The sequence below is a fragment of the Chiloscyllium plagiosum genome, unplaced genomic scaffold (assembly GCF_037043375.1).
Source record: "Chiloscyllium plagiosum isolate Xiang-an unplaced genomic scaffold, Cpla_swu_hap1 HiC_scaffold_39, whole genome shotgun sequence".
Classification (NCBI taxonomy): domain Eukaryota; kingdom Metazoa; phylum Chordata; class Chondrichthyes; order Orectolobiformes; family Hemiscylliidae; genus Chiloscyllium; species Chiloscyllium plagiosum.
The window spans coordinates 61472473-61500282 of NW_028270177.1; the positions used below are offsets into that span (position 1 = coordinate 61472473).

The 27810-nt window shown below is 46.2% G+C and overlaps 5 non-coding genes across 5 annotated transcripts; all 5 read left to right on the forward strand.

The window, feature by feature from the left end:
* Positions 1-10312: 10312 nt before the first annotated feature.
* Positions 10313-10394, forward strand: trnal-aag (transfer RNA leucine (anticodon AAG)). Its single transcript has one exon. It is a non-coding gene; the product is annotated as a tRNA-Leu (tRNA).
* Positions 10395-13269: 2875 nt separating this feature from the next.
* On the forward strand, positions 13270-13351 carry trnal-aag (transfer RNA leucine (anticodon AAG)). Its single transcript has one exon. It is a non-coding gene; the product is annotated as a tRNA-Leu (tRNA).
* A 2875-nt stretch (positions 13352-16226) lies between these two features.
* Positions 16227-16308, forward strand: trnal-aag (transfer RNA leucine (anticodon AAG)). Its single transcript has one exon. It is a non-coding gene; the product is annotated as a tRNA-Leu (tRNA).
* Positions 16309-19183: 2875 nt separating this feature from the next.
* trnal-aag (transfer RNA leucine (anticodon AAG)) lies at positions 19184-19265 on the forward strand. The gene has a single exon. It is a non-coding gene; the product is annotated as a tRNA-Leu (tRNA).
* Positions 19266-22140: 2875 nt separating this feature from the next.
* On the forward strand, positions 22141-22222 carry trnal-aag (transfer RNA leucine (anticodon AAG)). The gene has a single exon. It is a non-coding gene; the product is annotated as a tRNA-Leu (tRNA).
* The last annotated feature ends 5588 nt before the right edge of the window (positions 22223-27810 follow it).

Below are 27810 nucleotides of genomic sequence, written 5' to 3' on the forward strand. Positions count from 1 at the left end.
CCTTTCACGAAGAGCAGTTCCGCATTTGCATTCCTTGCGCAGGCGGCCCGGTTCAAAGACAGGGAAGAAGCTGATGCGCCGGTGTCACAGCGCACCACGGATACCTGAACTAGTCTGTCTGTCAAATGTACCCCAAAGCCGTCTCTGAAAGACCTCATTTGGAAGCTGTCTGTCGTTATTCAACGTGCGAGAGTTGGCACCAGAGGTCCTGAACCATGTTTTGGAGCAGTTCGCACGTTAGTGGCTCATTCAATCAGCAACAGCAACGAAAGAAATTACACTCTCAGAGGAACCTCTGGACCTGTGCTTTCATAGCGTCGCTAGTTTTAAGTGCGCCCCGAGATCTAAGCTACGTCGGAACTGAAACGGAGGAATCGACAGAGAGGCTACAGAATGACACCGCATCCATTTGGTTTTCTTTAAATCACTGACGAGCAGGAAAATGTAAACTGGGAGGGCGAGTGGGGAAGTGAGGCAGTTGCAGCTCTGGTGAAATTCCTTCTTTGTGATTCACTCAGCAACCAGAGACGTGAAGGTGACTCAGGCGTGAGAGCTCTTCACATCGAAAACAAAAAAGCACTCAAGGGCAGTTAGCACCTCTTCCGGAGCGGGGTGTGTGTGAGCTAATTACCTTATGACTTCTGTTACGATGTTCAGAAAGTGCCTTTTAGATTGATGTGAACAGAGACTGCATTTCTAATAAGCACCGTGGAGTTTAGCAAAATTTATTGAGTCGCTTCTCCTCGAATCCCACACAGGTTTCCTACTCAGTTGGTATCCATGTGGCTCATGTCCAGGAATTAACATCTCTGCAGCAAATTGCACGGTTAAGGTAAATGGCAAGGAAAGTGGCATCTCGAACTGGCTCCGAGGTCAGAGCATCCTCACAATGTGTTCTGTCGTTCTCGGAATGTAATGCTACCTCCGGTTTTAGGGTGGAGAACATTCTTTGGGACTCTTATTTTGCAAAACAGACACAGTGACTGTAACTATGCTGCACAGTATGATGTGGAACACGGCCTGCTCAGCTTTGTGCATTTTCCCTGTAGTCCGGTGTGTTTCGTGTTCGGTGTAAACGTGAAAGGTGTCCTGTTTCGAGCAATGGGTGAAATCATTTAGCAAAGCAAGAATCGAAATTGCAGTAATGTCAAGCAGCTCATGGTAATTTGACCAATATCATAACCGATCATATGTTCTCACGCACTCACAGATACATTTGTAGCTGAAAAGAGTCTGAGAAGATAGACTCAGCATACCATTGATTTTTGTCTGGATTGATGGGCTATCATTATCTGCTGCGAAATTGATATTGTAGACGGGCACATCCCAGCAGCTGTGGGAGTCGGAGAGGGGAAATGGAACCCTTTTCACGTGACTTTGCATGTGTTGTTATGCAGGAGCACAATTGGAAGTGCAAGAAAATGAGCGACCGCGGGCGGCTGGTAGTGTGGCCGAGCGGTTTAAGGCGCTGGATTAAGGCTCCAGTCTCGACAGAGGCGTGGGTTCGAATCCCACGGCTGCCATTTCTGCTGATCAACTCCAACGACGCCGCTTGTTCCAATGCGGTTTCGACCCCTGCTGCATTTCTGTTTGAAACAGAAGAAAAATGAGTTTGCTTCCCGTGGAATTAACTGTGGTGTGGTAAAGTGCCGAATTTTCCGAAGTGTCTGTGCTGTCATGATCGTGTTCGCCTCCCGCGCGGAAAATCGCAAGCAGCTCTGCTGTTGCTTTACGTTCCACGCAAGTTGAATTTTTACTGGAACCGAATGGAGACTGTTATTTCATCGCTGTTGTGAAACAAAGTCATACGGTGACTCGACTCGTCGTTATTTGGTTTTCGGGCCAATGAGAAAATCGTTCCAATGAATTTCGATGTCATTTGTTATTGAATTTCTCCCATTTACTTCATCTCCGTCCTGGAGACATCGGAAGGGAAAGGTAATCTAATCGAGACTGTGATTGGTGAATTCACTTTTTATGGACCACTCTTGTTATGTTCTTTCTTTCTCTCTTTTCAGCATTGTCTCGGAAGTGGTGGTGCACTCAGTCTCCAGTATGTTTGAAAGAGAAGTTTGGAATTGCCCTGTTGTTAGTTGTGAGATTCCTTTATGGCTCATGCCCCCGGATTGTCTCACATTTAGCATTCATGCTCGCTGTGTCTGAAAATGCATTTGGTTTGCCAGTTTTGTTTGTGTTCCGCGTTAAATGCTTCCTGTTTTGCGATTCGCTCAATACATTACGAATTAACAGGGTTTCTGAGGTAACTTACAGCTGCAAAAGTCCTCAACTGAGAATCTGGGAAAATTTCACTGAGTATGGTCAGTCGGAGCAAAAGTAAGGAAGTCGTTCGTTTCTGCAGTGTTTCACAATACGACCTTTCCCGTGAGCAGTCGAACAGACTAAATGGTTGTGCCACAGACTGCGACGGCAAGCTCCGCTAAAAAGTAATCCTTTAAAGCCGGTGTAAGCAACACAACGTTATTGGGGTACACCGCGTGGAAACAGATACTTCGGTGTATCTCGTCCATGCTCACCACATCGCCAAAATTAAACAAGTCCCATGAAACAACGAGCTATTGGAAACAGAAAGGTGAAAGGTAAAATGGCTTCAACTGTCAGTGCTGGATGCCACTGAGCCGCAGCACGGCTGGCTGAGGCTAGTTTCTGTAGTGTAGTGGTCATCACGCTCGCCTTGCACGCGAAAGGTGCCCATTTCGAAAGTGCGCAGAAACTGCTTTGTTCTTCAACTGCGGCCTTTTACATGGTCAAGAACGGAGTTTTCTTGCTTGCTTTCCCATCTGCAAACCTGCCTTCGAATTTGCTTGAACAAATGTGCTCTCGTAGTGAAATGTAATGCAAATCCATTTAATTACTGTGCAAAGCATTGTAAAGTTTTTCTCCAACCTGGTTCTGTTCATATGCCATTCCGTTTGAGAGTGTAGTTACCGCCTTCTGATCCTTTCACGAAGAGCAGTTCCGCATTTGCATTCCTTGCGCAGGGGGCCCGGTTCAAAGACAGGGAAGAAGCTGATGCGCTGGTGTCACAGCGCACCACGGATTCCTGAACTAGTCTGTCTGTCAAATGTACCCCAAAGCCGTCTCTGAAAGACCTCATTTGGAAGCTGTCTGTCGTTATTCAACGTGCGAGAGTTGGCACCAGAGGTCCTGAAGCATGTTTTGGAGCAGTTCGCACGTTAGTGGCTCATTCAATCAGCAACAGCAACGAAAGAAATTACACTCTCAGAGGAACCTCTGGACCTGTGCTTTCATAGCGTCGCTAGTTTTAAGTGCGCCCCGAGATCTAAGCCACGTCGGAACTGAAACGGAGGAATCGACAGAGAGGCTACAGAATGACATCGCATCCATTTGGTTTTCTTTAAATCACTGACGAGCAGGAAAATGTAAACTGGGAGGGCGAGTGGGGAAGTGAGGCAGTTGCAGCTCTGGTGAAATTCCTTCTTTGTGATTCACTCAGCAACCAGAGACGTGAAGGTGACTCAGGCGTGAGAGCTCTTCACATCGAGAACAAAAAAGCACTCAAGGGCAGTTAGCACCTCTTCCGGAGCGGGGTGTGTGTGAGCTAATTACCTTATGACTTCTGTTACGATGTTCAGAAAGTGCCTTTTAGATTGATGTGAACAGAGACTGCATTTCTAATAAGCACCGTGGAGTTTAGCAAAATTTATTGAGTCGCTTCTCCTCGAATCCCACACAGGTTTCCTACTCAGTTGGTATCCATGTGGCTCATGTCCAGGAATTAACATCTCTGCAGCAAATTGCACGGTTAAGGTAAAAGGCAAGGAAAGTGGCATCTCGAACTGGCTCCGAGGTCAGAGCATCCTCACAATGTGTTCTGTCGTTCTCGGAATGTAATGCTACCTCCGGTTTTAGGGTGGAGAACATTCTTTGGGACTCTTATTTTGCAAAACAGACACAGTGACTGTAACTATGCTGCACAGTATGATGTGGAACACGGCCTGCTCAGCTTTGTGCATTTTCCCTGTAGTCCGGTGTGTTTCGTGTTCGGTGTAAACGTGAAAGGTGTCCTGTTTCGAGCAATGGGTGAAATCATTTAGCAAAGCAAGAATCGAAATTGCAGTAATGTCAAGCAGCTCATGGTAATTTGACCAATATCATAACCGATCATATGTTCTCACGCACTCACAGATACATTTGTAGCTGAAAAGAGTCTGAGAAGATAGACTCAGCATACCATTGATTTTTGTCTGGATTGATGGGCTATCATTATCTGCTGCGAAATTGATATTGTAGACGGGCACATCCCAGCAGCTGTGCGAGTCGGAGAGGGGAAATGGAACCCTTTTCACGTGACTTTGCATGTGTTGTTATGCAGGAGCACAATTGGAAGTGCAAGAAAATGAGCGACCGCGGGCGGCTGGTAGTGTGGCCGAGCGGTTTAAGGCGCTGCATTAAGGCTCCAGTCTCGACAGAGGCGTGGGTTCGAATCCCACCGCTGCCATTTCTGCTGATCAACTCCAACGACGCCGCTTGTTCCAATGCGGTTTCGACCCCTGCTGCATTTCTGTTTGAAACAGAAGAAAAATGAGTTTGCTTCCCGTGGAATTAACTGTGGTGTGGTAAAGTGCCGAATTTTCCGAAGTGTCTGTGCTGTCATGATCGTGTTCGCCTCCCGCGCGGAAAATCGCAAGCAGCTCTGCTGTTGCTTTACGTTCCACGCAAGTTGAATTTTTACAGGAACCGAATGGAGACTGTTATTTCATCGCTGTTGTGAAACAAAGTCATACGGTGACTCGACTCGTCGTTATTTGGTTTTCGGGCCAATGAGAAAATCGTTCCAATGAATTTCGATGTCATTTGTTATTGAATTTCTCCCATTTACTTCATCTCCGTCCTGGAGACATCGGAAGGGAAAGGTAATCTAATCGAGACTGTGATTGGTGAATTCACTTTTTATGGACCACTCTTGTTATGTTCTTTCTTTCTCTCTTTTCAGCATTGTCTCGGAAGTGGTGGTGCACTCAGTCTCCAGTATGTTTGAAAGAGAAGTTTGGAATTGCCCTGTTGTTAGTTGTGAGATTCCTTTATGGCTCATGCCCCCGGATTGTCTCACATTTAGCATTCATGCTCGCTGTGTCTGAAAATGCATTTGGTTTGCCAGTTTTGTTTGTGTTCCGCGTTAAATGCTTCCTGTTTTGCGATTCGCTCAATACATTACGAATTAACAGGGTTTCTGAGGTAACTTACAGCTGCAAAAGTCCTCAACTGAGAATCTGGGAAAATTTCACTGAGTATGGTCAGTCGGAGCAAAAGTAAGGAAGTCGTTCGTTTCTGCAGTGTTTCACAATACGACCTTTCCCGTGAGCAGTCGAACAGACTAAATGGTTGTGCCACAGACTGCGACGGCAAGCTCCGCTAAAAAGTAATCCTTTAAAGCCGGTGTAAGCAACACAACGTTATTGGGGTACACCGCGTGGAAACAGATACTTCGGTGTATCTCGTCCATGCTCACCACATCGCCAAAATTAAACAAGTCCCATGAAACAACGAGCTATTGGAAACAGAAAGGTGAAAGGTAAAATGGCTTCAACTGTCAGTGCTGGATGCCACTGAGCCGCAGCACGGCTGGCTGAGGCTAGTTTCTGTAGTGTAGTGGTCATCACGCTCGCCTTGCACGCGAAAGGTGCCCATTTCGAAAGTGCGCAGAAACTGCTTTGTTCTTCAACTGCGGCCTTTTACATGGTCAAGAACGGAGTTTTCTTGCTTGCTTTCCCATCTGCAAACCTGCCTTCGAATTTGCTTGAACAAATGTGCTCTCGTAGTGAAATGTAATGCAAATCCATTTAATTACTGTGCAAAGCATTGTAAAGTTTTTCTCCAACCTGGTTCTGTTCATATGCCATTCCGTTTGAGAGTGTAGTTACCGCCTTCTGATCCTTTCACGAAGAGCAGTTCCGCATTTGCATTCCTTGCGCAGGCGGCCCGGTTCAAAGACAGGGAAGAAGCTGATGCGCCGGTGTCACAGCGCACCACGGATACCTGAACTAGTCTGTCTGTCAAATGTACCCCAAAGCCGTCTCTGAAAGACCTCATTTGGAAGCTGTCTGTCGTTATTCAACGTGCGAGAGTTGGCACCAGAGGTCCTGAACCATGTTTTGGAGCAGTTCGCACGTTAGTGGCTCATTCAATCAGCAACAGCAACGAAAGAAATTACACTCTCAGAGGAACCTCTGGACCTGTGCTTTCATAGCGTCGCTAGTTTTAAGTGCGCCCCGAGATCTAAGCTACGTCGGAACTGAAACGGAGGAATCGACAGAGAGGCTACAGAATGACACCGCATCCATTTGGTTTTCTTTAAATCACTGACGAGCAGGAAAATGTAAACTGGGAGGGCGAGTGGGGAAGTGAGGCAGTTGCAGCTCTGGTGAAATTCCTTCTTTGTGATTCACTCAGCAACCAGAGACGTGAAGGTGAGTCAGGCGTGAGAGCTCTTCACATCGAAAACAAAAAAGCACTCAAGGGCAGTTAGCACCTCTTCCGGAGCGGGGTGTGTGTGAGCTAATTACCTTATGACTTCTGTTACGATGTTCAGAAAGTGCCTTTTAGATTGATGTGAACAGAGACTGCATTTCTAATAAGCACCGTGGAGTTTAGCAAAATTTATTGAGTCGCTTCTCCTCGAATCCCACACAGGTTTCCTACTCAGTTGGTATCCATGTGGCTCATGTCCAGGAATTAACATCTCTGCAGCAAATTGCACGGTTAAGGTAAATGGCAAGGAAAGTGGCATCTCGAACTGGCTCCGAGGTCAGAGCATCCTCACAATGTGTTCTGTCGTTCTCGGAATGTAATGCTACCTCCGGTTTTAGGGTGGAGAACATTCTTTGGGACTCTTATTTTGCAAAACAGACACAGTGACTGTAACTATGCTGCACAGTATGATGTGGAACACGGCCTGCTCAGCTTTGTGCATTTTCCCTGTAGTCCGGTGTGTTTCGTGTTCGGTGTAAACGTGAAAGGTGTCCTGTTTCGAGCAATGGGTGAAATCATTTAGCAAAGCAAGAATCGAAATTGCAGTAATGTCAAGCAGCTCATGGTAATTTGACCAATATCATAACCGATCATATGTTCTCACGCACTCACAGATACATTTGTAGCTGAAAAGAGTCTGAGAAGATAGACTCAGCATACCATTGATTTTTGTCTGGATTGATGGGCTATCATTATCTGCTGCGAAATTGATATTGTAGACGGGCACATCCCAGCAGCTGTGCGAGTCGGAGAGGGGAAATGGAACCCTTTTCACGTGACTTTGCATGTGTTGTTATGCAGGAGCACAATTGGAAGTGCAAGAAAATGAGCGACCGCGGGCGGCTGGTAGTGTGGCCGAGCGGTTTAAGGCGCTGGATTAAGGCTCCAGTCTCGACAGAGGCGTGGGTTCGAATCCCACGGCTGCCATTTCTGCTGATCAACTCCAACGACGCCGCTTGTTCCAATGCGGTTTCGACCCCTGCTGCATTTCTGTTTGAAACAGAAGAAAAATGAGTTTGCTTCCCGTGGAATTAACTGTGGTGTGGTAAAGTGCCGAATTTTCCGAAGTGTCTGTGCTGTCATGATCGTGTTCGCCTCCCGCGCGGAAAATCGCAAGCAGCTCTGCTGTTGCTTTACGTTCCACGCAAGTTGAATTTTTACTGGAACCGAATGGAGACTGTTATTTCATCGCTGTTGTGAAACAAAGTCATACGGTGACTCGACTCGTCGTTATTTGGTTTTCGGGCCAATGAGAAAATCGTTCCAATGAATTTCGATGTCATTTGTTATTGAATTTCTCCCATTTACTTCATCTCCGTCCTGGAGACATCGGAAGGGAAAGGTAATCTAATCGAGACTGTGATTGGTGAATTCACTTTTTATGGACCACTCTTGTTATGTTCTTTCTTTCTCTCTTTTCAGCATTGTCTCGGAAGTGGTGGTGCACTCAGTCTCCAGTATGTTTGAAAGAGAAGTTTGGAATTGCCCTGTTGTTAGTTGTGAGATTCCTTTATGGCTCATGCCCCCGGATTGTCTCACATTTAGCATTCATGCTCGCTGTGTCTGAAAATGCATTTGGTTTGCCAGTTTTGTTTGTGTTCCGCGTTAAATGCTTCCTGTTTTGCGATTCGCTCAATACATTACGAATTAACAGGGTTTCTGAGGTAACTTACAGCTGCAAAAGTCCTCAACTGAGAATCTGGGAAAATTTCACTGAGTATGGTCAGTCGGAGCAAAAGTAAGGAAGTCGTTCGTTTCTGCAGTGTTTCACAATACGACCTTTCCCGTGAGCAGTCGAACAGACTAAATGGTTGTGCCACAGACTGCGACGGCAAGCTCCGCTAAAAAGTAATCCTTTAAAGCCGGTGTAAGCAACACAACGTTATTGGGGTACACCGCGTGGAAACAGATACTTCGGTGTATCTCGTCCATGCTCACCACATCGCCAAAATTAAACAAGTCCCATGAAACAACGAGCTATTGGAAACAGAAAGGTGAAAGGTAAAATGGCTTCAACTGTCAGTGCTGGATGCCACTGAGCCGCAGCACGGCTGGCTGAGGCTAGTTTCTGTAGTGTAGTGGTCATCACGCTCGCCTTGCACGCGAAAGGTGCCCATTTCGAAAGTGCGCAGAAACTGCTTTGTTCTTCAACTGCGGCCTTTTACATGGTCAAGAACGGAGTTTTCTTGCTTGCTTTCCCATCTGCAAACCTGCCTTCGAATTTGCTTGAACAAATGTGCTCTCGTAGTGAAATGTAATGCAAATCCATTTAATTACTGTGCAAAGCATTGTAAAGTTTTTCTCCAACCTGGTTCTGTTCATATGCCATTCCGTTTGAGAGTGTAGTTACCGCCTTCTGATCCTTTCACGAAGAGCAGTTCCGCATTTGCATTCCTTGCGCAGGCGGCCCGGTTCAAAGACAGGGAAGAAGCTGATGCGCTGGTGTCACAGCGCACCACGGATTCCTGAACTAGTCTGTCTGTCAAATGTACCCCAAAGCCGTCTCTGAAAGACCTCATTTGGAAGCTGTCTGTCGTTATTCAACGTGCGAGAGTTGGCACCAGAGGTCCTGAAGCATGTTTTGGAGCAGTTCGCACGTTAGTGGCTCATTCAATCAGCAACAGCAACGAAAGAAATTACACTCTCAGAGGAACCTCTGGACCTGTGCTTTCATAGCGTCGCTAGTTTTAAGTGCGCCCCGAGATCTAAGCCACGTCGGAACTGAAACGGAGGAATCGACAGAGAGGCTACAGAATGACATCGCATCCATTTGGTTTTCTTTAAATCACTGACGAGCAGGAAAATGTAAACTGGGAGGGCGAGTGGGGAAGTGAGGCAGTTGCAGCTCTGGTGAAATTCCTTCTTTGTGATTCACTCAGCAACCAGAGACGTGAAGGTGACTCAGGCGTGAGAGCTCTTCACATCGAGAACAAAAAAGCACTCAAGGGCAGTTAGCACCTCTTCCGGAGCGGGGTGTGTGTGAGCTAATTACCTTATGACTTCTGTTACGATGTTCAGAAAGTGCCTTTTAGATTGATGTGAACAGAGACTGCATTTCTAATAAGCACCGTGGAGTTTAGCAAAATTTATTGAGTCGCTTCTCCTCGAATCCCACACAGGTTTCCTACTCAGTTGGTATCCATGTGGCTCATGTCCAGGAATTAACATCTCTGCAGCAAATTGCACGGTTAAGGTAAAAGGCAAGGAAAGTGGCATCTCGAACTGGCTCCGAGGTCAGAGCATCCTCACAATGTGTTCTGTCGTTCTCGGAATGTAATGCTACCTCCGGTTTTAGGGTGGAGAACATTCTTTGGGACTCTTATTTTGCAAAACAGACACAGTGACTGTAACTATGCTGCACAGTATGATGTGGAACACGGCCTGCTCAGCTTTGTGCATTTTCCCTGTAGTCCGGTGTGTTTCGTGTTCGGTGTAAACGTGAAAGGTGTCCTGTTTCGAGCAATGGGTGAAATCATTTAGCAAAGCAAGAATCGAAATTGCAGTAATGTCAAGCAGCTCATGGTAATTTGACCAATATCATAACCGATCATATGTTCTCACGCACTCACAGATACATTTGTAGCTGAAAAGAGTCTGAGAAGATAGACTCAGCATACCATTGATTTTTGTCTGGATTGATGGGCTATCATTATCTGCTGCGAAATTGATATTGTAGACGGGCACATCCCAGCAGCTGTGCGAGTCGGAGAGGGGAAATGGAACCCTTTTCACGTGACTTTGCATGTGTTGTTATGCAGGAGCACAATTGGAAGTGCAAGAAAATGAGCGACCGCGGGCGGCTGGTAGTGTGGCCGAGCGGTTTAAGGCGCTGGATTAAGGCTCCAGTCTCGACAGAGGCGTGGGTTCGAATCCCACCGCTGCCATTTCTGCTGATCAACTCCAACGACGCCGCTTGTTCCAATGCGGTTTCGACCCCTGCTGCATTTCTGTTTGAAACAGAAGAAAAATGAGTTTGCTTCCCGTGGAATTAACTGTGGTGTGGTAAAGTGCCGAATTTTCCGAAGTGTCTGTGCTGTCATGATCGTGTTCGCCTCCCGCGCGGAAAATCGCAAGCAGCTCTGCTGTTGCTTTACGTTCCACGCAAGTTGAATTTTTACAGGAACCGAATGGAGACTGTTATTTCATCGCTGTTGTGAAACAAAGTCATACGGTGACTCGACTCGTCGTTATTTGGTTTTCGGGCCAATGAGAAAATCGTTCCAATGAATTTCGATGTCATTTGTTATTGAATTTCTCCCATTTACTTCATCTCCGTCCTGGAGACATCGGAAGGGAAAGGTAATCTAATCGAGACTGTGATTGGTGAATTCACTTTTTATGGACCACTCTTGTTATGTTCTTTCTTTCTCTCTTTTCAGCATTGTCTCGGAAGTGGTGGTGCACTCAGTCTCCAGTATGTTTGAAAGAGAAGTTTGGAATTGCCCTGTTGTTAGTTGTGAGATTCCTTTATGGCTCATGCCCCCGGATTGTCTCACATTTAGCATTCATGCTCGCTGTGTCTGAAAATGCATTTGGTTTGCCAGTTTTGTTTGTGTTCCGCGTTAAATGCTTCCTGTTTTGCGATTCGCTCAATACATTACGAATTAACAGGGTTTCTGAGGTAACTTACAGCTGCAAAAGTCCTCAACTGAGAATCTGGGAAAATTTCACTGAGTATGGTCAGTCGGAGCAAAAGTAAGGAAGTCGTTCGTTTCTGCAGTGTTTCACAATACGACCTTTCCCGTGAGCAATCGAACAGACTAAATGGTTGTGCCACAGACTGCGACGGCAAGCTCCGCTAAAAAGTAATCCTTTAAAGCCGGTGTAAGCAACACAACGTTATTGGGGTACACCGCGTGGAAACAGATACTTCGGTGTATCTCGTCCATGCTCACCACATCGCCAAAATTAAACAAGTCCCATGAAACAACGAGCTATTGGAAACAGAAAGGTGAAAGGTAAAATGGCTTCAACTGTCAGTGCTGGATGCCACTGAGCCGCAGCACGGCTGGCTGAGGCTAGTTTCTGTAGTGTAGTGGTCATCACGCTCGCCTTGCACGCGAAAGGTGCCCATTTCGAAAGTGCGCAGAAACTGCTTTGTTCTTCAACTGCGGCCTTTTACATGGTCAAGAACGGAGTTTTCTTGCTTGCTTTCCCATCTGCAAACCTGCCTTCGAATTTGCTTGAACAAATGTGCTCTCGTAGTGAAATGTAATGCAAATCCATTTAATTACTGTGCAAAGCATTGTAAAGTTTTTCTCCAACCTGGTTCTGTTCATATGCCATTCCGTTTGAGAGTGTAGTTACCGCCTTCTGATCCTTTCACGAAGAGCAGTTCCGCATTTGCATTCCTTGCGCAGGCGGCCCGGTTCAAAGACAGGGAAGAAGCTGATGCGCTGGTGTCACAGCGCACCACGGATTCCTGAACTAGTCTGTCTGTCAAATGTACCCCAAAGCCGTCTCTGAAAGACCTCATTTGGAAGCTGTCTGTCGTTATTCAACGTGCGAGAGTTGGCACCAGAGGTCCTGAAGCATGTTTTGGAGCAGTTCGCACGTTAGTGGCTCATTCAATCAGCAACAGCAACGAAAGAAATTACACTCTCAGAGGAACCTCTGGACCTGTGCTTTCATAGCGTCGCTAGTTTTAAGTGCGCCCCGAGATCTAAGCCACGTCGGAACTGAAACGGAGGAATCGACAGAGAGGCTACAGAATGACATCGCATCCATTTGGTTTTCTTTAAATCACTGACGAGCAGGAAAATGTAAACTGGGAGGGCGAGTGGGGAAGTGAGGCAGTTGCAGCTCTGGTGAAATTCCTTCTTTGTGATTCACTCAGCAACCAGAGACGTGAAGGTGACTCAGGCGTGAGAGCTCTTCACATCGAGAACAAAAAAGCACTCAAGGGCAGTTAGCACCTCTTCCGGAGCGGGGTGTGTGTGAGCTAATTACCTTATGACTTCTGTTACGATGTTCAGAAAGTGCCTTTTAGATTGATGTGAACAGAGACTGCATTTCTAATAAGCACCGTGGAGTTTAGCAAAATTTATTGAGTCGCTTCTCCTCGAATCCCACGCAGGTTTCCTACTCAGTTGGTATCCATGTGGCTCATGTCCAGGAATTAACATCTCTGCAGCAAATTGCACGGTTAAGGTAAAAGGCAAGGAAAGTGGCATCTCGAACTGGCTCCGAGGTCAGAGCATCCTCACAATGTGTTCTGTCGTTCTCGGAATGTAATGCTACCTCCGGTTTTAGGGTGGAGAACATTCTTTGGGACTCTTATTTTGCAAAACAGACACAGTGACTGTAACTATGCTGCACAGTATGATGTGGAACACGGCCTGCTCAGCTTTGTGCATTTTCCCTGTAGTCCGGTGTGTTTCGTGTTCGGTGTAAACGTGAAAGGTGTCCTGTTTCGAGCAATGGGTGAAATCATTTAGCAAAGCAAGAATCGAAATTGCAGTAATGTCAAGCAGCTCATGGTAATTTGACCAATATCATAACCGATCATATGTTCTCACGCACTCACAGATACATTTGTAGCTGAAAAGAGTCTGAGAAGATAGACTCAGCATACCATTGATTTTTGTCTGGATTGATGGGCTATCATTATCTGCTGCGAAATTGATATTGTAGACGGGCACATCCCAGCAGCTGTGCGAGTCGGAGAGGGGAAATGGAACCCTTTTCACGTGACTTTGCATGTGTTGTTATGCAGGAGCACAATTGGAAGTGCAAGAAAATGAGCGACCGCGGGCGGCTGGTAGTGTGGCCGAGCGGTTTAAGGCGCTGGATTAAGGCTCCAGTCTCGACAGAGGCGTGGGTTCGAATCCCACCGCTGCCATTTCTGCTGATCAACTCCAACGACGCCGCTTGTTCCAATGCGGTTTCGACCCCTGCTGCATTTCTGTTTGAAACAGAAGAAAAATGAGTTTGCTTCCCGTGGAATTAACTGTGGTGTGGTAAAGTGCCGAATTTTCCGAAGTGTCTGTGCTGTCATGATCGTGTTCGCCTCCCGCGCGGAAAATCGCAAGCAGCTCTGCTGTTGCTTTACGTTCCACGCAAGTTGAATTTTTACAGGAACCGAATGGAGACTGTTATTTCATCGCTGTTGTGAAACAAAGTCATACGGTGACTCGACTCGTCGTTATTTGGTTTTCGGGCCAATGAGAAAATCGTTCCAATGAATTTCGATGTCATTTGTTATTGAATTTCTCCCATTTACTTCATCTCCGTCCTGGAGACATCGGAAGGGAAAGGTAATCTAATCGAGACTGTGATTGGTGAATTCACTTTTTATGGACCACTCTTGTTATGTTCTTTCTTTCTCTCTTTTCAGCATTGTCTCGGAAGTGGTGGTGCACTCAGTCTCCAGTATGTTTGAAAGAGAAGTTTGGAATTGCCCTGTTGTTAGTTGTGAGATTCCTTTATGGCTCATGCCCCCGGATTGTCTCACATTTAGCATTCATGCTCGCTGTGTCTGAAAATGCATTTGGTTTGCCAGTTTTGTTTGTGTTCCGCGTTAAATGCTTCCTGTTTTGCGATTCGCTCAATACATTACGAATTAACAGGGTTTCTGAGGTAACTTACAGCTGCAAAAGTCCTCAACTGAGAATCTGGGAACATTTCACTGAGTATGGTCAGTCGGAGCAAAAGTAAGGAAGTCGTTCGTTTCTGCAGTGTTTCACAATACGACCTTTCCCGTGAGCAGTCGAACAGACTAAATGGTTGTGCCACAGACTGCGACGGCAAGCTCCGCTAAAAAGTAATCCTTTAAAGCCGGTGTAAGCAACACAACGTTATTGGGGTACACCGCGTGGAAACAGATACTTCGGTGTATCTCGTCCATGCTCACCACATCGCCAAAATTAAACAAGTCCCATGAAACAACGAGCTATTGGAAACAGAAAGGTGAAAGGTAAAATGGCTTCAACTGTCAGTGCTGGATGCCACTGAGCCGCAGCACGGCTGGCTGAGGCTAGTTTCTGTAGTGTAGTGGTCATCACGCTCGCCTTGCACGCGAAAGGTGCCCATTTCGAAAGTGCGCAGAAACTGCTTTGTTCTTCAACTGCGGCCTTTTACATGGTCAAGAACGGAGTTTTCTTGCTTGCTTTCCCATCTGCAAACCTGCCTTCGAATTTGCTTGAACAAATGTGCTCTCGTAGTGAAATGTAATGCAAATCCATTTAATTACTGTGCAAAGCATTGTAAAGTTTTTCTCCAACCTGGTTCTGTTCATATGCCATTCCGTTTGAGAGTGTAGTTACCGCCTTCTGATCCTTTCACGAAGAGCAGTTCCGCATTTGCATTCCTTGCGCAGGCGGCCCGGTTCAAAGACAGGGAAGAAGCTGATGCGCCCGTGTCACAGCGCACCACGGATACCTGAACTAGTCTGTCTGTCAAATGTACCCCAAAGCCGTCTCTGAAAGACCTCATTTGGAAGCTGTCTGTCGTTATTCAACGTGCGAGAGTTGGCACCAGAGGTCCTGAAGCATGTTTTGGAGCAGTTCGCACGTTAGTGGCTCATTCAATCAGCAACAGCAACGAAAGAAATTACACTCTCAGAGGAACCTCTGGACCTGTGCTTTCATAGCGTCGCTAGTTTTAAGTGCGCCCCGAGATCTAAGCCACGTCGGAACTGAAACGTAGGAATCGACAGAGAGGCTACAGAATGACATCGCATCCATTTGGTTTTCTTTAAATCACTGACGAGCAGGAAAATGTAAACTGGGAGGGCGAGTGGGGAAGTGAGGCAGTTGCAGCTCTGGTGAAATTCCTTCTTTGTGATTCACTCAGCAACCAGAGACGTGAAGGTGACTCAGGCGTGAGAGCTCTTCACATCGAGAACAAAAAAGCACTCAAGGGCAGTTAGCACCTCTTCCGGAGCGGGGTGTGTGTGAGCTAATTACCTTATGACTTCTGTTACGATGTTCAGAAAGTGCCTTTTAGATTGATGTGAACAGAGACTGCATTTCTAATAAGCACCGTGGAGTTTAGCAAAATTTATTGAGTCGCTTCTCCTCGAATCCCACACAGGTTTCCTACTCAGTTGGTATCCATGTGGCTCATGTCCAGGAATTAACATCTCTGCAGCAAATTGCACGGTTAAGGTAAAAGGCAAGGAAAGTGGCATCTCGAACTGGCTCCGAGGTCAGAGCATCCTCACAATGTGTTCTGTCGTTCTCGGAATGTAATGCTACCTCCGGTTTTAGGGTGGAGAACATTCTTTGGGACTCTTATTTTGCAAAACAGACACAGTGACTGTAACTATGCTGCACAGTATGATGTGGAACACGGCCTGCTCAGCTTTGTGCATTTTCCCTGTAGTCCGGTGTGTTTCGTGTTCGGTGTAAACGTGAAAGGTGTCCTGTTTCGAGCAATGGGTGAAATCATTTAGCAAAGCAAGAATCGAAATTGCAGTAATGTCAAGCAGCTCATGGTAATTTGACCAATATCATAACCGATCATATGTTCTCACGCACTCACAGATACATTTGTAGCTGAAAAGAGTCTGAGAAGATAGACTCAGCATACCATTGATTTTTGTCTGGATTGATGGGCTATCATTATCTGCTGCGAAATTGATATTGTAGACGGGCACATCCCAGCAGCTGTGCGAGTCGGAGAGGGGAAATGGAACCCTTTTCACGTGACTTTGCATGTGTTGTTATGCAGGAGCACAATTGGAAGTGCAAGAAAATGAGCGGCCGCGGGCGGCTGGTAGTGTGGCCGAGCGGTTTAAGGCGCTGGATTAAGGCTCCAGTCTCGACAGAGGCGTGGGTTCGAATCCCACCGCTGCCATTTCTGCTGATCAACTCCAACGACGCCGCTTGTTCCAATGCGGTTTCGACCCCTGCTGCATTTCTGTTTGAAACAGAAGAAAAATGAGTTTGCTTCCCGTGGAATTAACTGTGGTGTGGTAAAGTGCCGAATTTTCCGAAGTGTCTGTGCTGTCATGATCGTGTTCGCCTCCCGCGCGGAAAATCGCAAGCAGCTCTGCTGTTGCTTTACGTTCCACGCAAGTTGAATTTTTACTGGAACCGAATGGAGACTGTTATTTCATCGCTGTTGTGAAACAAAGTCATACGGTGACTCGACTCGTCGTTATTTGGTTTTCGGGCCAATGAGAAAATCGTTCCAATGAATTTCGATGTCATTTGTTATTGAATTTCTCCCATTTACTTCATCTCCGTCCTGGAGACATCGGAAGGGAAAGGTAATCTAATCGAGACTGTGATTGGTGAATTCACTTTTTATGGACCACTCTTGTTATGTTCTTTCTTTCTCTCTTTTCAGCATTGTCTCGGAAGTGGTGGTGCACTCAGTCTCCAGTATGTTTGAAAGAGAAGTTTGGAATTGCCCTGTTGTTAGTTGTGAGATTCCTTTATGGCTCATGCCCCCGGATTGTCTCACATTTAGCATTCATGCTCGCTGTGTCTGAAAATGCATTTGGTTTGCCAGTTTTGTTTGTGTTCCGCGTTAAATGCTTCCTGTTTTGCGATTCGCTCAATACATTACGAATTAACAGGGTTTCTGAGGTAACTGACAGCTGCAAAAGTCCTCAACTGAGAATCTGGGAAAATTTCACTGAGTATGGTCAGTCGGAGCAAAAGTAAGGAAGTCGTTCGTTTCTGCAGTGTTTCACAATACGACCTTTCCCGTGAGCAGTCGAACAGACTAAATGATTGTGCCACAGACTGCGACGGCAAGTTCCGCTAAAAAGTAATCCTTTAAAGCCGATGTAAGCAACACAACGTTATTGGGGTACACCGCGTGGAAACAGATACTTCGGTGTATCTCGTCCATGCTCACCACATAGCCAAAATTAAACAAGTCCCATGAAACAACGAGCTATTGGAAACAGAAAGGTGAAAGGTAGAATGGCTTCAACTGTCAGTGCTGGATGCCACTGAGCTGCAGCACGGCTGGCTGAGGCTAGTTTCTGTAGTGTAGTGGTCATCACGCTCGCCTTACATGCGAAAGGTGCCCATTTCGAAAGTGCGCAGAAACTGCTTTGTTCTTCAACTGCGGCCTTTTACATGGTCAAGAACGGAGTTTTCTTGCTTGCTTTCCCATCTGCAAACCTGCCTTCGAATTTGCTTGAACAAATGTGCTCTCGTAGTGAAATGCAATGCAACTCCATTTAATTACTGTGCAAAGCATTGTAAAGTTTTTCTCCAACCTGGTTCTGTTCATATGCCATTCCGTTTGAGAGTGTAGTTACCGCCTTCTGATCCTTTCACGAAGAGCAGTACCGCATTTGCATTCCTTGCGCAGGCGGCCCGGTTCAAAGACAAGGAAGAAGCTGATGCGCTGGTGTCACAGCGCACCACGGATTCCTGAACTAGTCTGTCTGTCAAATGTACCCCAAAGCCGTCTCTGAAAGACCTCATTTGGAAGCTGTCTGTCGTTATTCAACGTGCGAGAGTTGGCACCAGAGGTCCTGAACCATGTTTTGGAGCAGTTCGCACGTTAGTGGCTCATTCAATCAGCAACAGCAACGAAAGAAATTACACTCTCAGAGGAACCTCTGGACCTGTGCTTTCATAGCGTCGCTAGTTTTAAGTGCGCCCCGAGATCTAAGCCACGTCGGAACTGAAACGGAGGAATCGACAGAGAGGCTACAGAATGACATCGCATCCATTTGGTTTTCTTTAAATCACTGACGAGCAGGAAAATGTAAACTGGGAGGGCGAGTGGGGAAGTGAGGCAGTTGCAGCTCTGGTGAAATTCCTTCTTTGTGATTCACTCAGCAACCAGAGACGTGAAGGTGACTCAGGCGTGAGAGCTCTTCACATCGAGAACAAAAAAGCACTCAAGGGCAGTTAGCACCTCTTCCGGAGCGGGGTGTGTGTGAGCTAATTACCTTATGACTTCTGTTACGATGTTCAGAAAGTGCCTTTTAGATTGATGTGAACAGAGACTGCATTTCTAATAAGCACCGTGGAGTTTAGCAAAATTTATTGAGTCGCTTCTCCTCGAATCCCACACAGGTTTCCTACTCAGTTGGTATCCATGTGGCTCATGTCCAGGAATTAACATCTCTGCAGCAAATTGCACGGTTAAGGTAAAAGGCAAGGAAAGTGGCATCTCGAACTGGCTCCGAGGTCAGAGCATCCTCACAATGTGTTCTGTCGTTCTCGGAATGTAATGCTACCTCCGGTTTTAGGGTGGAGAACATTCTTTGGGACTCTTATTTTGCAAAACAGACACAGTGACTGTAACTATGCTGCACAGTATGATGTGGAACACGGCCTGCTCAGCTTTGTGCATTTTCCCTGTAGTCCGGTGTGTTTCGTGTTCGGTGTAAACGTGAAAGGTGTCCTGTTTCGAGCAATGGGTGAAATCATTTAGCAAAGCAAGAATCGAAATTGCAGTAATGTCAAGCAGCTCATGGTAATTTGACCAATATCATAACCGATCATATGTTCTCACGCACTCACAGATACATTTGTAGCTGAAAAGAGTCTGAGAAGATAGACTCAGCATACCATTGATTTTTGTCTGGATTGATGGGCTATCATTATCTGCTGCGAAATTGATATTGTAGACGGGCACATCCCAGCAGCTGTGCGAGTCGGAGAGGGGAAATGGAACCCTTTTCACGTGACTTTGCATGTGTTGTTATGCAGGAGCACAATTGGAAGTGCAAGAAAATGAGCGGCCGCGGGCGGCTGGTAGTGTGGCCGAGCGGTTTAAGGCGCTGGATTAAGGCTCCAGTCTCGACAGAGGCGTGGGTTCGAATCCCACCGCTGCCATTTCTGCTGATCAACTCCAACGACGCCGCTTGTTCCAATGCGGTTTCGACCCCTGCTGCATTTCTGTTTGAAACAGAAGAAAAATGAGTTTGCTTCCCGTGGAATTAACTGTGGTGTGGTAAAGTGCCGAATTTTCCGAAGTGTCTGTGCTGTCATGATCGTGTTCGCCTCCCGCGCGGAAAATCGCAAGCAGCTCTGCTGTTGCTTTACGTTCCACGCAAGTTGAATTTTTACTGGAACCGAATGGAGACTGTTATTTCATCGCTGTTGTGAAACAAAGTCATACGGTGACTCGACTCGTCGTTATTTGGTTTTCGGGCCAATGAGAAAATCGTTCCAATGAATTTCGATGTCATTTGTTATTGAATTTCTCCCATTTACTTCATCTCCGTCCTGGAGACATCGGAAGGGAAAGGTAATCTAATCGAGACTGTGATTGGTGAATTCACTTTTTATGGACCACTCTTGTTATGTTCTTTCTTTCTCTCTTTTCAGCATTGTCTCGGAAGTGGTGGTGCACTCAGTCTCCAGTATGTTTGAAAGAGAAGTTTGGAATTGCCCTGTTGTTAGTTGTGAGATTCCTTTATGGCTCATGCCCCCGGATTGTCTCACATTTAGCATTCATGCTCGCTGTGTCTGAAAATGCATTTGGTTTGCCAGTTTTGTTTGTGTTCCGCGTTAAATGCTTCCTGTTTTGCGATTCGCTCAATACATTACGAATTAACAGGGTTTCTGAGGTAACTGACAGCTGCAAAAGTCCTCAACTGAGAATCTGGGAAAATTTCACTGAGTATGGTCAGTCGGAGCAAAAGTAAGGAAGTCGTTCGTTTCTGCAGTGTTTCACAATACGACCTTTCCCGTGAGCAGTCGAACAGACTAAATGATTGTGCCACAGACTGCGACGGCAAGTTCCGCTAAAAAGTAATCCTTTAAAGCCGATGTAAGCAACACAACGTTATTGGGGTACACCGCGTGGAAACAGATACTTCGGTGTATCTCGTCCATGCTCACCACATAGCCAAAATTAAACAAGTCCCATGAAACAACGAGCTATTGGAAACAGAAAGGTGAAAGGTAGAATGGCTTCAACTGTCAGTGCTGGATGCCACTGAGCTGCAGCACGGCTGGCTGAGGCTAGTTTCTGTAGTGTAGTGGTCATCACGCTCGCCTTACATGCGAAAGGTGCCCATTTCGAAAGTGCGCAGAAACTGCTTTGTTCTTCAACTGCGGCCTTTTACATGGTCAAGAACGGAGTTTTCTTGCTTGCTTTCCCATCTGCAAACCTGCCTTCGAATTTGCTTGAACAAATGTGCTCTCGTAGTGAAATGCAATGCAACTCCATTTAATTACTGTGCAAAGCATTGTAAAGTTTTTCTCCAACCTGGTTCTGTTCATATGCCATTCCGTTTGAGAGTGTAGTTACCGCCTTCTGATCCTTTCACGAAGAGCAGTACCGCATTTGCATTCCTTGCGCAGGCGGCCCGGTTCAAAGACAAGGAAGAAGCTGATGCGCTGGTGTCACAGCGCACCACGGATTCCTGAACTAGTCTGTCTGTCAAATGTACCCCAAAGCCGTCTCTGAAAGACCTCATTTGGAAGCTGTCTGTCGTTATTCAACGTGCGAGAGTTGGCACCAGAGGTCCTGAACCATGTTTTGGAGCAGTTCGCACGTTAGTGGCTCATTCAATCAGCAACAGCAACGAAAGAAATTACACTCTCAGAGGAACCTCTGGACCTGTGCTTTCATAGCGTCGCTAGTTTTAAGTGCGCCCCGAGATCTAAGCCACGTCGGAACTGAAACGGAGGAATCGACAGAGAGGCTACAGAATGACATCGCATCCATTTGGTTTTCTTTAAATCACTGACGAGCAGGAAAATGTAAACTGGGAGGGCGAGTGGGGAAGTGAGGCAGTTGCAGCTCTGGTGAAATTCCTTCTTTGTGATTCACTCAGCAACCAGAGACGTGAAGGTGACTCAGGCGTGAGAGCTCTTCACATCGAGAACAAAAAAGCACTCAAGGGCAGTTAGCACCTCTTCCGGAGCGGGGTGTGTGTGAGCTAATTACCTTATGACTTCTGTTACGATGTTCAGAAAGTGCCTTTTAGATTGATGTGAACAGAGACTGCATTTCTAATAAGCACCGTGGAGTTTAGCAAAATTTATTGAGTCGCTTCTCCTCGAATCCCACACAGGTTTCCTACTCAGTTGGTATCCATGTGGCTCATGTCCAGGAATTAACATCTCTGCAGCAAATTGCACGGTTAAGGTAAAAGGCAAGGAAAGTGGCATCTCGAACTGGCTCCGAGGTCAGAGCATCCTCACAATGTGTTCTGTCGTTCTCGGAATGTAATGCTACCTCCGGTTTTAGGGTGGAGAACATTCTTTGGGACTCTTATTTTGCAAAACAGACACAGTGACTGTAACTATGCTGCACAGTATGATGTGGAACACGGCCTGCTCAGCTTTGTGCATTTTCCCTGTAGTCCGGTGTGTTTCGTGTTCGGTGTAAACGTGAAAGGTGTCCTGTTTCGAGCAATGGGTGAAATCATTTAGCAAAGCAAGAATCGAAATTGCAGTAATGTCAAGCAGCTCATGGTAATTTGACCAATATCATAACCGATCATATGTTCTCACGCACTCACAGATACATTTGTAGCTGAAAAGAGTCTGAGAAGATAGACTCAGCATACCATTGATTTTTGTCTGGATTGATGGGCTATCATTATCTGCTGCGAAATTGATATTGTAGACGGGCACATCCCAGCAGCTGTGCGAGTCGGAGAGGGGAAATGGAACCCTTTTCACGTGACTTTGCATGTGTTGTTATGCAGGAGCACAATTGGAAGTGCAAGAAAATGAGCGGCCGCGGGCGGCTGGTAGTGTGGCCGAGCGGTTTAAGGCGCTGGATTAAGGCTCCAGTCTCGACAGAGGCGTGGGTTCGAATCCCACCGCTGCCATTTCTGCTGATCAACTCCAACGACGCCGCTTGTTCCAATGCGGTTTCGACCCCTGCTGCATTTCTGTTTGAAACAGAAGAAAAATGAGTTTGCTTCCCGTGGAATTAACTGTGGTGTGGTAAAGTGCCGAATTTTCCGAAGTGTCTGTGCTGTCATGATCGTGTTCGCCTCCCGCGCGGAAAATCGCAAGCAGCTCTGCTGTTGCTTTACGTTCCACGCAAGTTGAATTTTTACTGGAACCGAATGGAGACTGTTATTTCATCGCTGTTGTGAAACAAAGTCATACGGTGACTCGACTCGTCGTTATTTGGTTTTCGGGCCAATGAGAAAATCGTTCCAATGAATTTCGATGTCATTTGTTATTGAATTTCTCCCATTTACTTCATCTCCGTCCTGGAGACATCGGAAGGGAAAGGTAATCTAATCGAGACTGTGATTGGTGAATTCACTTTTTATGGACCACTCTTGTTATGTTCTTTCTTTCTCTCTTTTCAGCATTGTCTCGGAAGTGGTGGTGCACTCAGTCTCCAGTATGTTTGAAAGAGAAGTTTGGAATTGCCCTGTTGTTAGTTGTGAGATTCCTTTATGGCTCATGCCCCCGGATTGTCTCACATTTAGCATTCATGCTCGCTGTGTCTGAAAATGCATTTGGTTTGCCAGTTTTGTTTGTGTTCCGCGTTAAATGCTTCCTGTTTTGCGATTCGCTCAATACATTACGAATTAACAGGGTTTCTGAGGTAACTTACAGCTGCAAAAGTCCTCAACTGAGAATCTGGGAAAATTTCACTGAGTATGGTCAGTCGGAGCAAAAGTAAGGAAGTCGTTCGTTTCTGCAGTGTTTCACAATACGACCTTTCCCGTGAGCAGTCGAACAGACTAAATGATTGTGCCACAGACTGCGACGGCAAGTTCCGCTAAAAAGTAATCCTTTAAAGCCGATGTAAGCAACACAACGTTATTGGGGTACACCGCGTGGAAACAGATACTTCGGTGTATCTCGTCCATGCTCACCACATAGCCAAAATTAAACAAGTCCCATGAAACAACGAGCTATTGGAAACAGAAAGGTGAAAGGTAGAATGGCTTCAACTGTCAGTGCTGGATGCCACTGAGCTGCAGCACGGCTGGCTGAGGCTAGTTTCTGTAGTGTAGTGGTCATCACGCTCGCCTTACATGCGAAAGGTGCCCATTTCGAAAGTGCGCAGAAACTGCTTTGTTCTTCAACTGCGGCCTTTTACATGGTCAAGAACGGAGTTTTCTTGCTTGCTTTCCCATCTGCAAACCTGCCTTCGAATTTGCTTGAACAAATGTGCTCTCGTAGTGAAATGCAATGCAACTCCATTTAATTACTGTGCAAAGCATTGTAAAGTTTTTCTCCAACCTGGTTCTGTTCATATGCCATTCCGTTTGAGAGTGTAGTTACCGCCTTCTGATCCTTTCACGAAGAGCAGTACCGCATTTGCATTCCTTGCGCAGGCGGCCCGGTTCAAAGACAAGGAAGAAGCTGATGCGCTGGTGTCACAGCGCACCACGGATTCCTGAACTAGTCTGTCTGTCAAATGTACCCCAAAGCCGTCTCTGAAAGAACTCATTTGGAAGCTGTCTGTCGCTTTTCAACGTGCGAGAGTTGGCACCAGAGGTCCTGAAGCATGTTTTGGAGCAGTTCGCACGTTAGTGGCTCATTCAATCAGCAACAGCAACGAAAGAAATTACACACTCAGAGGAACCTCTGGACCTGTGCTTTCATAGCGTCGCTAGTATTAAGTGCGCCCCGAGATCTAAGCCACGTCGGAACTGAAACGGAGGAATCGACAGAGAGGCTACAGAATGACATCGCATCCATTTGGTTTTCTTTAAATCACTGACGAGCAGGAAAATGTACACGGGGAGGGCGAGTGGGGAAGTGAGGCAGTTGCAGCTCTGGTGAAATTCCTTCTTTGTGATTCACTCAGCAACCAGAGACGTGAAGGTGACTCAGGCGTGAGAACTCTTCACATCGAGAACGAAAATCACTCAAGGGCAGTTAGCACCTCTTCCGGAGTGGGGGTGGGGTGAGGCAATTATCTTTTGACTTCTGTTACTATGTTCAGAAACTGCCTATTAGATTGACGTGAACAGAAACTGCATTTCTAATAAGCACCATGGAATTTAGCAAAATTTATTGAGTCGCTTCTCCTCGAATCCCACACAGGTTTCCTACACAGTTGGTATCCATGTGGCTCATGTCCAGGAATTAACATCTCTGCAGCAAATTGCACGGTTAAGGTAAAAGGCAAGGAAAGTGGCATCTCGAACTGACTCCGAGGTCAGAGCATCCTCACAATGTGTTCTGTCGTTCTCGGAATGTAATGCTACCTCCGGTTTTAGGGTGGAGAACATTCTTTGGGACTCTTATTTTGCAAAACAGACACAGTGACTGTAACTATGCTGCACGGTATGATGTGGAACACGGCCTGCTCAGCTTTGTGCATTTTCCCTGTAGTCCGGTGTGTTTCGTGTTCGGTGTAAACGTGAAAGGTGTCCTGTTTCGAGCAATGGGTGAAATCATTTAGCAAAGCAAGAATCGAAATTGCAGTAATGTCAAGCAGCTCATGGTAATTTGACCAATATCATAACCGATCATATGTTCTCACGCACTCACAGATACATTTGTAGCTGAAAAGAGTCTGAGAAGATAGACTCAGCATACCATTGATTTTTGTCTGGATTGATGGGCTATCATTATCTGCTGCGAAATTGATATTGTAGACGGGCACATCCCAGCAGCTGTGCGAGTCGGAGAGGGGACATGGAACCCTTTTCACGTGACTTTGCATGTGTTGTTATGCAGGAGCACAATTGGAAGTGCAAGAAAATTCCTTTATGGCTCATGCCCCCGGACTGTCTCACATTTAGCATTCATGCTCGCTGTGTCTGAAAATGCATTTGGTTTGCCAGTTTTGTTTGTGTTCCGCGTTAAATGCTTCCTGTTCTGCGATTCGCTCAATACATTACGAATTAACAGGGTCTCTGAGGTAACTTACAGCTGCAAAAATCCTCAACTGAGAATCTGGGAAAATTTCACTGAGTCTGGTCAGTCGGAGCAAAAGTAAGGAAGTCGTTCGTTTCTGCAGTGTTTCACAATACGACCTTTCCCGTGAGCAGTCGAACAGACTAAATGATTGTGCCACAGACTGCGACGGCAAGCTCTGCTAAAAAGTAATCCTTTAAAGCCGGTGTAAGCAACACAACGTTATTGGGGTACACCGCGTGGAAACAGATACTTCGGTGTCTCTCCTCCTTGCTCACCAGATAGCCAAAATTAAACACGTCCCATTAAACAACGAGCTATTGGAAACAGAAAGGTGAAAGTTTGAATTGCTTCAACTTTCAGTGCTGTATGCCACTGAGCCGCAGCAGGGCCGACTGAGGCTTGTTTCTGTAGTGTGGTGGTCATCGCGTCCGCCTTGTGCGCGAAAAGTCCCCAGTTCGAAACTGGGCAGAAAATGCTTTGTTCTTCAACTGCAGTATTTTACATGGACAAGAACGGAGCTGTCTTGCTTGCTTTCCCATCTGCAAACTTGCTTTCGAATTCGCTTGAGTAAATCTGCTCTCGGAGTGAAATGTAATGCCATTCCATTTAATTACTGTGCAAAGCATTGTAAAGTTTTTCTCCAAACTGGTTCTGATCATATGCCATTCTGTTTGAGAGTGTAGTTACCGCCTTCTGAACCTTCCACGAAAAGCAGTACCGCATTTGCATTTCTTGCGCAGGCGGCCCGGTTCAAAGACAGAGAAGAAGCTGATGCGCTGTTATCACAGCCCACCACGGATTCCTGAACTAGTCTGTCTGTCCAATGTACCCCAAGGTCGTCTTTGAAAGATCTAATTTCGAAGCTGTCTGTCGTTATTCAATGTGCGAGAATTGGCACCAGAGATCCTGAATCATGTTTTGGGGAAGTTCGCTCGTTAATGGCTCATTCAATCAGCAACAGCAACGAAAGAAATTACACTCTCAGATGAACCTTTGGACTTGTGCTTTCATAGCGTCGCTAGTATTAAAGTGCGCCCCGAGATCTAAGTCATGTTGGAACTGAAACGTAGGAATCGACAGAGAGGCTACAGAATGACATCGCATCCATTTGGTTTTCTTTAAATCACTGACGAGCAGGAAAATGTAAACGAGGAGGGCGAGTGAGGCAGTTGCAGCTCTGGTGAAACTCCTTCTTTGTGATTCACTCAGCTGCAAGAGACGTAAAGGTGACTCAGACATGAGAGCTCTTCACATCGAGAACAAAAAGCACTCAAGGACAGTTGACTTCTGTTACTATGTTCAGAAACTGCCTTTTAGATTGAGGTGAACAGAAACTGCATTTCTAATAAGCACCATGGAATTTAGCAAAATTTATTGAGTCTCTTCTCGTCGATTCCCACTCAGGTTTCCAACTCAGTTGGTATCCATGTGCCTCATGTCCAGGAGTGAACATCTCTGCAGCAAATTGCACAATTCAGGTAAAAGGCAAGGAAAGTGGCATCTCGAACTGGCTCCGAGGTCAGAGCATCCTCACAGTGTGATCTGTCGTTCTCGGAATGTAATGCTACCTCCGGTTTTAGGGTGGAGAACATTCTTTGGGACTCTTATTCTGCAAAACAGACACAGTGACTGAAACTATGCTGCACGGTATAATGTGGAACACGGCCTGATCAGCTTTGTGCATTTTCTCTGTAGTCCGGTGTGCTTCGTGTTCGGTGTAAACGTGAAAGTCGTCCTGTTTCGAGCAATGTGTGAAATCATTTAGCAAAGCAAGAATCGAAATTGCAGTAACGTCAAGCAGCTCATGTTTACTTTACCAAAGCACAAGCGAACATATATTCTCACGCACTCACAGATGCATTTGTAGCTGAAAAGAGTCTGAGAAGATAGACACAGCTTACCATTGATTTTTGTCTGGATTGATGGGCTGTCATTATCTTTTGAGAAAATGACATTGCAGCCGGGCACATCCCAGCAGCTGTGCGAGTCGGAGAGGGATCATGGAATATTTTTCATGTGACTTTGCATCTGTTGTTATGCAGGAGCACAATAGAAAATGCAAGTAAATGGGTGCGACCAGCCAGCAGGTCGTGTGGCCGAGCGGTCGAAGGCGCTGGATCCAGATTGCCGTCTCGAAAGTGTCGTGGGTTCGAATCCCACCACTGCCATTTGTATTGATCAACTCCGACGCTGCAGCTTGTTAAAATGCTGTTTCGGTCCCTGTTGTATCGATGTTGAAAACAAAAGCAAAATGGTTTTGCTTCCCGGCAATTAACTGTGGTGTGCGCAAGTGCCACATATTTCCAAGTGTCTCTGCTATCATGGTCATTTTCGCCACCCGCGCAGAAAATTGAAAACAGCTCTGCTGTTCCAGACAAGTTGAGTTTTTACTGGAACAGAATGGAGACTGTTCTTTCATCACTGTTGTGAAACAAAGTCCTACCGTGACTCGACTCGTCGTTATTTGGTTTGCCGGCAAATGGGAAAATCGTTCCAATGAATTTCGATGTGATATGTTTTTGAATTTCTCTCATTTCCTTCATTTCCGTCCTGGAGACATCGGAAGGGAAAGGTA